The sequence below is a fragment of the Pleurodeles waltl genome, chromosome 12, assembly GCF_031143425.1.
Source record: "Pleurodeles waltl isolate 20211129_DDA chromosome 12, aPleWal1.hap1.20221129, whole genome shotgun sequence".
Classification (NCBI taxonomy): domain Eukaryota; kingdom Metazoa; phylum Chordata; class Amphibia; order Caudata; family Salamandridae; genus Pleurodeles; species Pleurodeles waltl.
The window spans coordinates 158,636,984-158,650,142 of NC_090451.1; the positions used below are offsets into that span (position 1 = coordinate 158,636,984).

The 13,159-nt window shown below is 43.3% G+C and overlaps 1 long non-coding RNA gene across 1 annotated transcript in view; it reads left to right on the plus strand.

Annotated features, from left to right (window-relative positions):
* The first annotated feature begins 1,316 nt into the window (after positions 1-1,316).
* LOC138268457 (uncharacterized) overlaps positions 1,317-13,159 on the plus strand; it is a 31,603-nt gene continuing 19,760 nt past the window's right edge. The window contains exon 1 of the long non-coding RNA XR_011200005.1: positions 1,317-1,355. This is a non-coding gene — a long non-coding RNA (uncharacterized lncRNA). The remainder of the gene's footprint in view (positions 1,356-13,159) is intronic.

The following is a 13,159-nucleotide window of genomic DNA, read 5'->3' on the forward strand; positions in this document are numbered from 1 at the left end:
TTACGTTCAGATTTTACACACAAAAACCATAGAAATTCAGCAGCTATAGTGTCATTCAAGTAACTATAACTTGTGCCCTAAGGTAACTATGACGTGCGCCCTTGTCCTATGGGCTCTTCCAACAGCAAATAAAATCACCAACAGTGAGATCAGATTCATCACGACTTACAGCAATGGCAATAGAAGAATCTATAACAGCTTACATAAACATTAGGATGTTTTAACCTTGGATCCTGATCTCAAAACCCTGGTACCAGCTAAAACTAAAATAGTGTAAAGAAAGGCACACACACATTACTTAGCCCTAGTGATACTATTAATTACAACCCCAGGAGTACTAAAACAAGCTGGCTTCTTTGACTACCTAAAGGGTCCTTCAAATGTGGGAACTGCATATGTTGTAAACATGTATCTAATGTCAAGATATTTGTAGATGTAACCAGAGAGTATCAATTGTGTATTGCTGCACTCATCTGTTGTAACACTTCCAACAGTATCTATATAATGTTTGTGTTAAACAATACACTGGATCCACCATGTGCAAATTGAAAACTAGATGGAAGGAGCATCTCAGGGCCATTAAGAATTTGGACAAGCACCCAATAGCGATACATCTCAGGTCATCACACTCATTTGTTCAACTAAAGGATAAAGAATTGATTGGTATGAAGGAAGTAAAAAAAACACAGGAGTGGTGGAGAGTTAGAAAAGAAGAAAAAAGCCTGGAAAACTGTTTTATCAACAAATTTAAAATGGCTTAATAAAGTTTTTTTTTCTGAAAAGTAGATGAAAGCCCATATAGAATAGACACAACTTTTTATGATTAGTAATGGGCTAAGTTCGGGGTTCGATACATGCTTGGGCTATTTAGAATGATTTTTCTTTCTGACTTTTAGTGTTAAAGGGGTCATGAATTTAAAAATGCTGCCTAATGTTTCTTGGGTTAGCTTCCAATTCTAATGAAGGCTTTTCTTCCAAAGGACAGATATGAAGCCATATAGAGTAGAAGCACCTTCATGTGACAGTAGCAGCTCAAACCTCAAGCCTAGTTCACGCCATTTTGGCTTTTTTTCCTTCTTATTTCACATTTCTTTTCTGCCAGGTCACCCATTTTTAGCACTCTTTTTTTATTTATGGTATCGTTTCTCACACTTTGTGTTTTGTTTACGATTGATAGTAGTAGTTGGGGCTCATGAATGCCATTTAGAAATTTGCTCGAAAGTCTTTTCTCCTTCTCTATAGGTGGCCATGCTCCCTCTCACACGTGCAATTCATTAACTAAGGTATATATATCAGGTGCTTACCAACAAAGCCTCGTGCCGATTTGAGCTGTGGGTGTTTGCGTCTTTCTTCAGGTAACTTAATAATGTATAATTGTAGATGAAAGGCATTTAAATAGATGTGTTATCAGGTACAACATTTTCTGTTCTATGTCGCTGGTTAATATTGTTTTGGACACTGATTTATTGGACGACTGTACCGTATTTAAGGTAACGTGGTGGTTATTCTCTTTTCCTTTACGAACTTAATTCTAGAGTATATTTAACTTCTTTTAGGTCCGGGAAATGTCGTGTTAATGGGTATTTTAGTCCATTAGTGCCAGCATGACTGTTACGAAGCTCCGAAAGTTCTGTGATTGGCACAGTGGGTTCATTCGGCCTCCCGTACAGCTCGGCCTGTGACGGGCACATATGGAATGTATCTGTTTGATATTTTCTTACGTTTTGTTCTTTAAACATTTCTCCCAGGAAAAGCTTTATCACTTATCTATACTATCTCGCAACACGTTTTCTCCTAGCGCGTTTGCATGCTATATAGTGCAGGAGCTAGTGGGGATCATAACACAGCAATGGCTTTTCTGAATGTCCGTATTGGCTTTTTCGATTGTATGTCTCTCATTGCAACTTTTCACCTCAACAACCTGCGGTGTGGGTTTATAACTTCATTGAAAAAAATCACGAACGAGATAATGGTCATAACCTTTTTACGTCTAATTAGAACTCGGCTTTCTGTTTGTAGGTGCATGTAACTACTTCATGAATCATTTAAACAGTTTGATTATGATACATAGTATTTCACCCCGTTTGTGATGACATTTTCATAGTACAATACTGAAGTAAACATTCATTTTGACAACTTTGTTTCACTTCCCTCGAAGATCCTCCATCTTCGAGAAATTGCGTGTAGGATACTGTTAAACTCCATTAGTGATTTCATTTTATTCACACGGTAGTGCGACCGTGTTGGTTTAACACCAGTGTGGCAACGTTTGAGACTGACCTGGTAGGGGTTCGATGCTGATGGGGATTAGACTGTAAAGTTTGTAATTTTGAACTGTGTTAAATGTGTAATTTACTATGGATTTAACCTTTGGGTTTAAATTTTGAGGGGAAGTATTGTTAGATGAGATGTCTAAGATAGCAAAATATATAAGTAAGAATTTTCTTTCCTCATGAGTGTGCGGCTTCCTGAGATGAGACCTTTGTTTGTTCGAGTGTTCCTATTTTTCAACAATTATATCTTTGTTATAGAGTATTGTTCTAGATACAAGAGTGAAATGGGTACTGTCATAATGTAATTACAATTGAACTACTCAATGTAACCAATCTTGACACCCGCCTGCACGGTACAGGAAGCCCCCCATCTCTAGACTCAGGCAGGGGTTCTTAGGCCAGAGCACTGTACTGAGGGGGCACCCTGCAGCTCACCCCCTCCGGCACTGCAGGGGCCTTTGTTACGACATTGGAACTGCTATTGTATAACCTCTAACTGTCCATTATGTTTGCATTTTGGCATAAGAACAGTTTTAGCTGTGGCTGTTTTTATTCACTATGAAATGTTGAATGCTTTGTATTGAATATTTGTGCAGCCAGTGTTTATATGCGGTTCTAGTTCGTTTTTTTTGTTAAACAGCCCTTAAGAATTGACTCTCTCAAAACACATTTGAAAAAAATTGAAACATGTATGAGATGGAATTCATTTTCAGACCAATAATATAAATATATATTACGCACATACACATTATCATCCTTGTGGGGACTGTGTGGGTACCTTCCTTATGGGTACTAATCTTTCTCAATGGTCTTAAAATGTAGTAATTACAGAAACTCAAGAAAAAAATAAATATGGGACCTTGATTCAAATTTAAAAAAAGCTTCATTATGGCATGTGTAAAGAACCATTCTTATGGGAACTTTAACATGGGTTACTGAGCTTGTGAGGACTTACTCCAAACGTTTCATTTGTGATTGAATACAGTCATGAACAAATTGCTAAATGCTAGGTTTCAGTGCTATGCCTAAATTGCATCAGTTTGTTTCTATAGGAACACACAAATTGAATTTTAATGATAATGCATTTCAGAGGAAACGATAGCATATTGAATGCATGTTTAGTCTATTGCTGAGTGCTCATTCCTTAAGGAACACGGAAGTAAAACATAGTTAATTTAGATGCCAAAGATCCTACAGTGTAGTCAAATAGTAAAGCCAAGGTGAGATTACCTGGTTCTTTTCATTACCTTCACTGCTAGGCATCTTTGTCATGACTGCAATACTAGTTCTCAAATATATGCTGTGTGATATGATAGTAATACTTAAGCTAGTGTGATTATACTGATTCCCTGGTCCCCACAGAGGTGGTGTCAATATATTGATGTCCAGGTCCCCACAGAGGTTATATTGATGCGAAGTTCCATGTAGACATTACACTAATGCTGAAGTCCACACAAATATAGCATTTAACTATACTGAAGTCCCATTAGATAGTGTTGGGTGATATTCATGACCAGGTCTCACAAAGATTGTGTGATTATAGATGCCTGGGGTCCCACATTGGAGACTTGAACATTTATATAATGAGTATCAAAGACATAGGTGCTCATTATCAACATGGCAGTCCAGACCACCATGCCCGTGGTGGTGGAAACACCACCATGGCGGTTTCAACCATCATATTATGAACAAGGGAAGACCACCACAGGTGGTCCTCAGCCACTGCCAGGCTACTGCCAACAGGCATCCGGATAATGGCAGATTTCTCTATCAGACAGGGCAGCGCTGCCCTTGGGATAAAGAACCCTTGTTCCTTCAGCCTTTCCCTGGCGGTTTCCTTACCAGGGAAATGCTGGCAGAAGGGGTGCTCCAGGGCCCCCCATGCACAGCCCCATCACATGGGTCACTGCCTGATTTACAGGCAGTGATATGCGCGACGGGTGCTGCTGCACCCGCCACACTGCAGCATTGATGATGGCTCCATGGGGAGCAGTCGGCAATGTCCTGATCCAGCATTCCACTGGGCGGGCTGACAAACATTGTTTCCACCCACCTGCCAAGAGGAATGTTTATTATAGATCCGGCAGGGTCTTCTACAGGCTGGCGGTCTGTTTAGACCGCCAGCATGAACATGGTGGGGAATCCTGCCATGTTCATAATGACCCCCCATTGTATGATTAAAGTCACATTCGTCTCTCCAGTTAGTGTGAATTGTGAATATATGGGTATCAAGGTCCTCATAGAAATGGTGCATGATGAGTTACCTAGGTACCCAACAAGATGGTTAATCTTTATAGTCATATTCAAGTCCCCATTGAGAGAGTGCGTGATAAGTGATCAAGACCCCACAGTGATAGCTTGTAATTGTTATATTGGTGCCTGGTCCCCACATAATGTCATTACTTGGAAGCCCAGGCCCCAAAGATAGTGTGATTGTGTTACCCAGGTCCACAGAGTATGTTTTTATAGTCATGCTCAAGTCTTCAGAGTGGATTGCAGGGATGCCTCATACTCAGAGCTAGTAATTATAGACCTGTAGAGAAACTGACTGCCAAAATCAAGTCCATGTAGGGATAATAGTTAGACATATGGACGTCCTTGTAAAAGGAGTGCATGATGAGTCATGCTCAAGTTCCTACAAAGATAGTGTGGTTAAATTGTTGCCCAGATCCCACAGTGTGAGAATAGACATGCCCAGGTCCCCAGAGAATGTGATTATTGTAATGTTCCAAATAGCTACTTTGTGAATATAGGGGCATTGAGGTCCTCAAAGAAATGGTGTAGGATTAGTGTTAACTGAGTTACCCAATGAGAGAGAGCATCTTTATAGTGATGTTGAAGTCCCTCTAGCAATAGTGCGTGATTTAAGTGATCAAGCCCCCACGGTGATAGTGTTTGATCATATTGATGCCCAGATTCCCACAGACAGTGATTATAGGGGTTGCCCAGGTACCACAGTGTGATTATAGTAATGCCAGGTCCCCACAGGGATAGTTTGTGATTAATGGGATGCCAAAGTCCCTGAAGGTATAGTGTTTTTGTTACCCAGGTCTCACAGATAGTGTGCTTGTATAGTCATGTTCAAGTTCCCATAGTGAGTCCTATTCAAGCCTCAACAGCAAGTCTGCAATGATAGATATATTGAAGACCCAGATAGTATTAGTTTGGTGTCTTTGTAAACTGTTTTCACTTGACGGATCTGTGTTTGACACATGTTCGAATCCTGGTGCTTTACTCAGCCTTTCATCCTTCCAAGGTTGATAAAATGTGTTCAACTGTTGGGTAACAATAAACCTCTATTCTGTACCAAGATATCCTCAGGCATGAATGTGCACTTTATACATACACATGAGAATGCAGTGTGACCCTACAAAGCAGCTAGACTTGAATTATCTTACTCATATAATCCCATATAAAATGCAGCATTAACTGACGTAAACTGTGTTCATGCAGAAAGGTCCACACTTCATTTAATATGAGTTCTCATTTTCTTTTCTAGCCCTACCTTATGAACTAGTCTCCATAAGAAAATATAGCTTTGTTTAGGATTACAACAAACTTCGCATGCTGTTTGAGTCTATTAGTAGAGAAATTGGAAAAATATTTTCCTTTGAAGTTTGTCCTTTTTAAAAGGCAGCAATGTGTATAAGTATTGTTTGCTGACCCCACAAGTTTAGAACACTTTTCGATCAAGAGGAACCTCTGCCAAGGAGAAGAGGTGTGAGGAGGAATACTTTACCTTTGCTGTGTGTGCTTTGTTGGGTTGGCCTGCAGTTACGGTTTCTGCCTCAGAGGACAGACTGGACTTTGCTATGTATCCTGATGGTGAAGTTTTTCCAAGGGCTTGGGCTGAGCTTGTCTTCTGATACAAAATCTCAGGGACATCAAATACCTTATCTGCCAGCACCTTGGGCCCTGGGAAGGAGAAGCTGGGAAAACCTGACTGAATACATGCACTGGAACCAAATGGCAGAAAGTGATGCAGCACCCACCTTGTGGCTCTAAAATATGTGCAGCACCTGCTTTGTGGCTTCAGAAATCAGCACATCACTAGCTCAGTGTAACTTCATCATTGAGGTGTCTGGATTTTCCACACATCCTCCCTGGGTGTCAAAATGTTAACATCACTGCAAAGACCTAAGGCTGCCTGCCTGGAAATCAATTCATCCCTTCCCTGTGAGGAAAAAATTGATGCATCGCTTACCTGGTCGAGAATCGACTCACGGTTTCACTTGTGAATAAGGAATTTACACATCACTTGCTTTTCTGATAGACCTCTGTATTTGTTTTAATGCATACCAGGTACTTTGTGCTAAAGCAACACATCCATTGATTCTCATTGATTAAGATTTACTTTAAAATCTGGTATCTTAATTGTATAAATTGGATTTTTCTCATTTTGGTCTTCTATATTTTAGATAAATATTAGTTTTCTAAACTGGTGTGGAATACTTTTTTGGCTTTCATGGTGTTACTGTATGTGTAAATACTTTACACATTGCTTCAGAGATGAGCCTGCTTGGGCCAAGATACCAAGGGGGTGAGCCGGGATTATTTGAGCTGTGTATTCTCCTTCCCCAGGCTAGAGTGAGGATCCCTACTTGGACAGGTGTAAACTGACTGCCAACTAGAGGCCCCATTTCTAAGATCTAAATCAGTGTAGGTTTGGGATAGGTTTTAAAACCTGTCTTCTAGTCTCATTCCTGTTGAGCATAGTTGTGGAAAACGGCAAGCCTCTAATTCTTCCCACACAATCAATGGAGGTCCTTTCACATGTTTCAACTGATGCTGATCAATAGCATCTCCCATCCCACAACCATCTCCCCCATTTAGACAGTTGTGGAAAACAGAGCCTCTGAACTTTTATCCCACACCCTCACTGGAGTAACCCTTGCATGTTTCATCTGATGCAGATAGTCTCCCAGTCATCCACAGTTGTGGATAATAGCGAGCCTCCAAACTTTCATCCCACACCCTCATTGGATGTTGTCTCCCCATCTGACATAGTTGTGGAAGATAGTGCACCTCTGAAGCCGTATCCTACACTCAGTGGAGTTACTTTAACATGTTTGTTCTGATGCAGATACTATCTCCCCGTCATGGAAGATAGCGAACCTCAACCTTTATCCCACACACTTTGGAGTTACTATTAAATGTTTAATCCGATGCAGATATATCCTCCATATCACCCCCTCGCCAGATCACATTCCAGTTAGACCTGCTTGCAAGTTAGTTCAGAAAGTGTTTTCCCCACACTCACTCATTGAACCACCCTCTCCCCACGGTTGAAAAAGTTAGTTCATGAAGTGTTTTCCCTTAGGATGCACTCAACCACTCGCACTCATTGATCTCCCCATCTCCCCACAAACAGTGTCTCACATACTCGTCTCCCCACACAGTCTCACACACTCGACTCCCCATGTTCCTGAAGTCATCCCACTGATAGTGTCTCACACGTCAATTCCCGATCTCTGTATTGGGAAGCACAAAATAAGGCCTGCACCATGCATCGGGAGTGGGCCCCAAAACCTGTTTGGGAGGCAAATCCATACGCCACTGGGAAAAATAAGTACCTAAATTCCATATTTCATGCACTCTGAACAGCTGAGAGCAGGTAATATGGGGCATATAAATGCATCTGATGGGCCCCCATGTACTCAGCAGAAGTCGTGGTGATCTGTTGTGTTGCAACTCCTGCTGAGTAAATCATTTACCTACACAAAAATGGATGCAGTTGGACCCTACCTGCATCATGCAGTGCTTTAATTCTCACTAGGCACACATTTGGCGGGGGCAAGTTGTGCACTAAGGGCCACAAGGAGTGTATTGATGCAATTGGTGCTGTGCCACTGGTGTTCTATCAGCCCCTTTGTGTCATTGGCCAAAGCCATGTAAGGAAGCTTGACCATGCACTCAGTCCAGACTCTAGCACTTTCCTTTTCCTGCACATTGTGTATCACATGCACCCTAAACTGTCTATTACCACACACGTGCTGAGTTAGTTCCACAGGCCTGTCGCTTCTTACTAACAGTATGGGGCTGCCCTGCATCTGCTCAATCACTGGCACACTACTCAGTAAACTGCACCAACAAATGCATCGTTGGACACATTGCAAGTGTCTGTGGCATATGTCTATGCCCATGTTCTTATCCCTCCCTGGACAAATAGTTATACCCTGCCAACAATGGCTGGCCACACACTATTGGCAATACATCCATGATTTGAAGCAATGTGCAGGTAGGTACAACTATTTTCACATGAGTAAACTTCAATAGGATTATTGATTGTGTGTGCCTTGTGATGGCACACACATTACTTACTTCACACAAGGATGTCTCACAGCATTCCTCAACATGTTAGAATACACGCATAACCCCTGGGCCGTTGTTTGTAAGTTTGCTGTGTCAATGAGGTAGATGTCTACAACATCTGGGGCAGGATCAAATACTATAGGTGTCACAATGGGATAGCCACTGTTAGAAATGTGGTTTCTGGTTGACTATGGTATGCATCTAAGCCAGACAGAACCCACCCAGTCTAGTCTGGGCAAGGGAGTTACACACCCAAGATAACCCCTGTTCACCCCCTTGGAAGCTTGGCATAAGTAGTCAGGCCTATCCCAGAGGCAATGTGTAAAGCGCTTGCACAACACATGACACTATCCCCACCACAAAGGAAACACAAAACCCAGTTATATAAAAATAAACTATTGTACGCAACATCATTAGAACAAACTCATGTCAGTAATACCCTGCAACCCAAGCAGTTGTCAGAACATTACACAGTATTACTCTGCAAAAATCAGCAGTAATCACATAAACTATAGGTCACTGGTAATCATGCAACATACACATTAGTCAGGTAAAATTTGCCAAAATGCAGATATCAAGTTAAAAGCACAAATTACCAGAAATGCAGAAGGTGAAAAACCCATTACTAAAAATGCACTTGCCCTAGTAAACATACAAGTGCCATTGACAGGAACATCAGAAAATACATGGCAAGTCATGAAAACATATCACCATAAATGTATGGGTCATAGTAATATACATTATCAGTAATGTTCATGTCCTAGTAGATACCTGGCAACAGAATGCCAGGACATCATTATGGATGTGTTCTCACCTCCACTGTACCCAAAAGGCAGTAAATCCCAGCCCTCCCCCCCAAGACATCCTGAAGGAGCTCACATGCTCCTCTGGTCAGGGATCCAATAAATGTGGTGGTGCAGGGTAACTTTGGGCAGGCCAGGGACCTACATTGAGGGTCACCACCTGACCTGCTATATGCCCATAAAAGGATGATGTGTGCATTTCATAGGCACGCCCTACCCCACACACTTGTGGAGGCCACACGTCTCCCACGATGGGGGGCATTCCCCCTTCATGGGGCCCTTGGGGACCCTGGTCTTCTCCTCTGCAGGGGCCTTGCCTTGGAGGGTGCAGTGGGTGGTGGAGGGGGCTGGGGGTGTGGCCCGAGCAAGGCTACTGTCTGCAGCCACCCACGTCATCGATGCAGCTCCAGAGGAATAAACACCTCTCCCACTGAGCTGCGGTCCTCCTGGTGACTGCAGCTGGGGCTTCACTGGCCCTCCCTTGTCCTCAGGCTGGCCCACTCTTCGTTCCTCTGTTATCTGCCCTCTCACTAGAAGCTGGCATACTCTTTCTCTGCGACTCAGACATGGCAGCACCAAGCTCAGGAATGGATGCCTGCTTGTGCCCTGGGGGCACTCCTCGGTACACCGTACCTGGGGGACCCCACCATGAGTGCACCGATTCCTGCCTTTGTCTTTCCCATGCTCTGGGGGCACATCAAAGAGTGGGTTTCGGAGTGAGCTGTGAGAATTCGGGCTGCAGTTGTGATTTCTTCACTCAGGGACCCAGTGCTCCTCGTGTGCTGCAACTTCAACAAAAAAAATGCCAGGTGCGGGGGCATCCAGGGGCACACCACACCAACAACCTTTGCATGGGGGTACACTGCCATGCCAAGGCTGCTGGAAATGCTGAAGCAGACCAGGAGGGTAGGGTAAAACAGAAAACTGGTCTGGTCACAGGACAGCTGGTATTGTCAGAATTTAAACTCTAGGACAATGCCCAGTCTAATGCCATTGGCTCAAGTGGCATTCCCCATGGACAACAGTTGCCACAATTACCTGTGCTGTTTGCGCTGGTCAATTAGGAAATGGCTGTTAGGTGCCCATGAAACAAACACTCTAAATGAGGGTTCAGTATGACTACGTGATCAATCCATATCCAAGTGTCAACTGGCCATATCCATAGACTCAATAACCATCAGGCACTGTCGCATACCTAATGAAGCAGTAATATCCTACCCATGCTGGCCATCCTTGGGTTTACCCCTGTGCCTGTCACAATAGCTGCAATACCACCATGCAACATCTCCGTTATTATAGTGCAAAGACAACTGCATTGAGGGGGAGGATGTGTAGGAAGGCGAAAACACCTGCACAGTCAAAAGAGGAAACGGAACTCTGCCAGGTCCATCAGTGCAATGCAATGTAGCACACATACGCAAACATCAACATGAGAAACTACCAATGGTAACACATGCATTCTCATGGAAATGCCATGCATGGTGTGGTGCAAAGTCTCAGCACTGCATAGTTGTATGTGAAACATGAGACAGACATGGCCATATTGTCATGTGTGGTGCGGTGGCATCAGCAAACCATCTTTGATTGCAAGGCCTCACCATGCAAATGGAAGCAGAGGGAGGGTTGATGAGGACAAGGTCGCAATCCACAATTTGGACAGAACTCACACCTAGAAGATGTGACTCAGACAATAGCCCAAACTGCCCTTCACTACATGTGACATGCAGGTGGGGCATAGGGCTGAGACTGCAAACATTAATGACTGGATCAATGCATGGGAACCAAGATGACAATGTACCACCAATAGGAAGTCAGTGATGTCACATTACAACTGGTACAAGACACACACTAATTGTACATTCTCATTGTAGAGGGTGATGGCTCTCCTGAGGCTCTGCCTGTCCTGGACTACCCTGATGACCTGGATGACCAGCTGTTAGAAATGGGGTCTTTTGTTGGCAGTCAGGTTACCACCTGTCCAAGCAAGGACCCTTAATCTAGTCGGGGTAGAAGAGAATCACCCTCTGCTAATCCCTGCTTGGCATGAGCAGTAGGCTTAACTTCATAGTGCTAGGTGTAAAGTATTTGTACCAACACACAGTAACTTAATGAAATCACTACAAAACGACAGCACAGATTTAGAAAAATAGAAAATATTTATCTAAACAAGACAAAATGACAAATCCACAATACACAAGTCATCAATAAAAATGCAAAAAGTCTTCATGTAATTCTAAACACAACACTAACTGTTTGCATAAAAATGTACCTTGGAGCAACAAAAATAATCCAGCACAGGGGAGTGGGCATCAAAAAGGGCTTGCGATGTGTCAATCTGTCTCACAAGTGAGACCTTGCATAGTTTCTCCTTCAGTCAGGTCAGATTGTGTTTTCTTCTCTCTGCAGGAGCAATGCGTTGATCATGTCAACACTAGAGTCCAGGCAGGCTTTGTGGTGGTTTTACATGCCCAGCAGTGTGTGCGTCAAATCCAGCTGCACGATCCAAAAACCACACAGCGTGGGTTGTGATCTCACCAGCCTCTCAGTGCTTAGTTTCTCCAACCACAGGCATAGATCTTCTGGTCGTGTTGCAGGCAAGTGTTGCAGTGTTTTTTTTTTTTTTTTGGCTTTTTTTTTTCCTCCAGCCGCAGATCAGTCACGTTTATCTTTTCTCTGCACGGTGGTTGGTGCATGTATTTCTCACTCTTGGGCTGCCAGCTTCTCCTTTCAGGGTCCCAGAAACTGGATGGGCACCATTTGGCAGAGTAGGAGTCTCAGCAGATGCTCCAGGTGCTGGCAGAGAGAAGTCTTTGCTGTCCCTGAGACTTCAAACAGGAGGCAAGCTCTAAATCAAGCCCTTGGAGATTTCTTCTCAAGATGGAAGGCACCCAAAGCCCAGTCTTTGTCCTCTTACTCTGGAAGAAGCAGCAACTGCAGGATAGCTCCACAAAGCAGTCACAGGCAGGGCATATCTTCTTCCTCAGCTCTTCTCCAGGCAGAAGTTCCTCTTGGTTTCCAGAAGGGTTTCTAAAGTCTGGTTTTGGGTGCCCTTCTTATACCCAATTTCTCCTTTGAAGTAGGCCTACTTCAATGTAAAGTCGCTTTTTTAATGTGAAATCCTGCCTTGGCCAGACACTGACCAGTGGGTTTGAGACTGCATCCTGTGAGGACAGGCATAGCCCTTTCAGGTGTTAGGGACCACTCCTCCCCTCCCTCCTAGCCCAGATTGCTCATCAGGAAAGGAAGAATACACCCCAGCTCCCTTTGTGCCACTGTCTAGTGTGAGGTGCAACCAGCCCAACTGTCAACCTGACCCAGGCAGGGAATCCACAAACAGGAAGAGTCACAAATGGTTTAAGCAAGAAAATGCTCACTTTCTAAAAGCGGCATTTGCAAACACAATCTTAAAATCAACTTTACTAAAAGATATATATTTTTAAATTGTGAGCTCAGACCCCAAACTCCCAATATCTATCTACTCCTAACGGGAATCTACAGTTTAATCTGATTTAAAGGTAGCCCCCATGTTAACCTATGAGAGTGACAGGCCTTGCAACAGTGAAACAAATTTAGCAATATTTGTTAGGACATATAAAACACATTACTATATGTCCTACCTTAAACATACACTACACCCTGCCCTTGGGCTACCTAGGGCCTACCTTAGGGGTGTCTTACATGTAAAAAGGGAAGGTTTAGGCCTGGCAAGTGGATACACTTGCCAAGTCGAATCTACAGTTTAAAAGTGCACACTGCAGTGGCAGGCCTGAG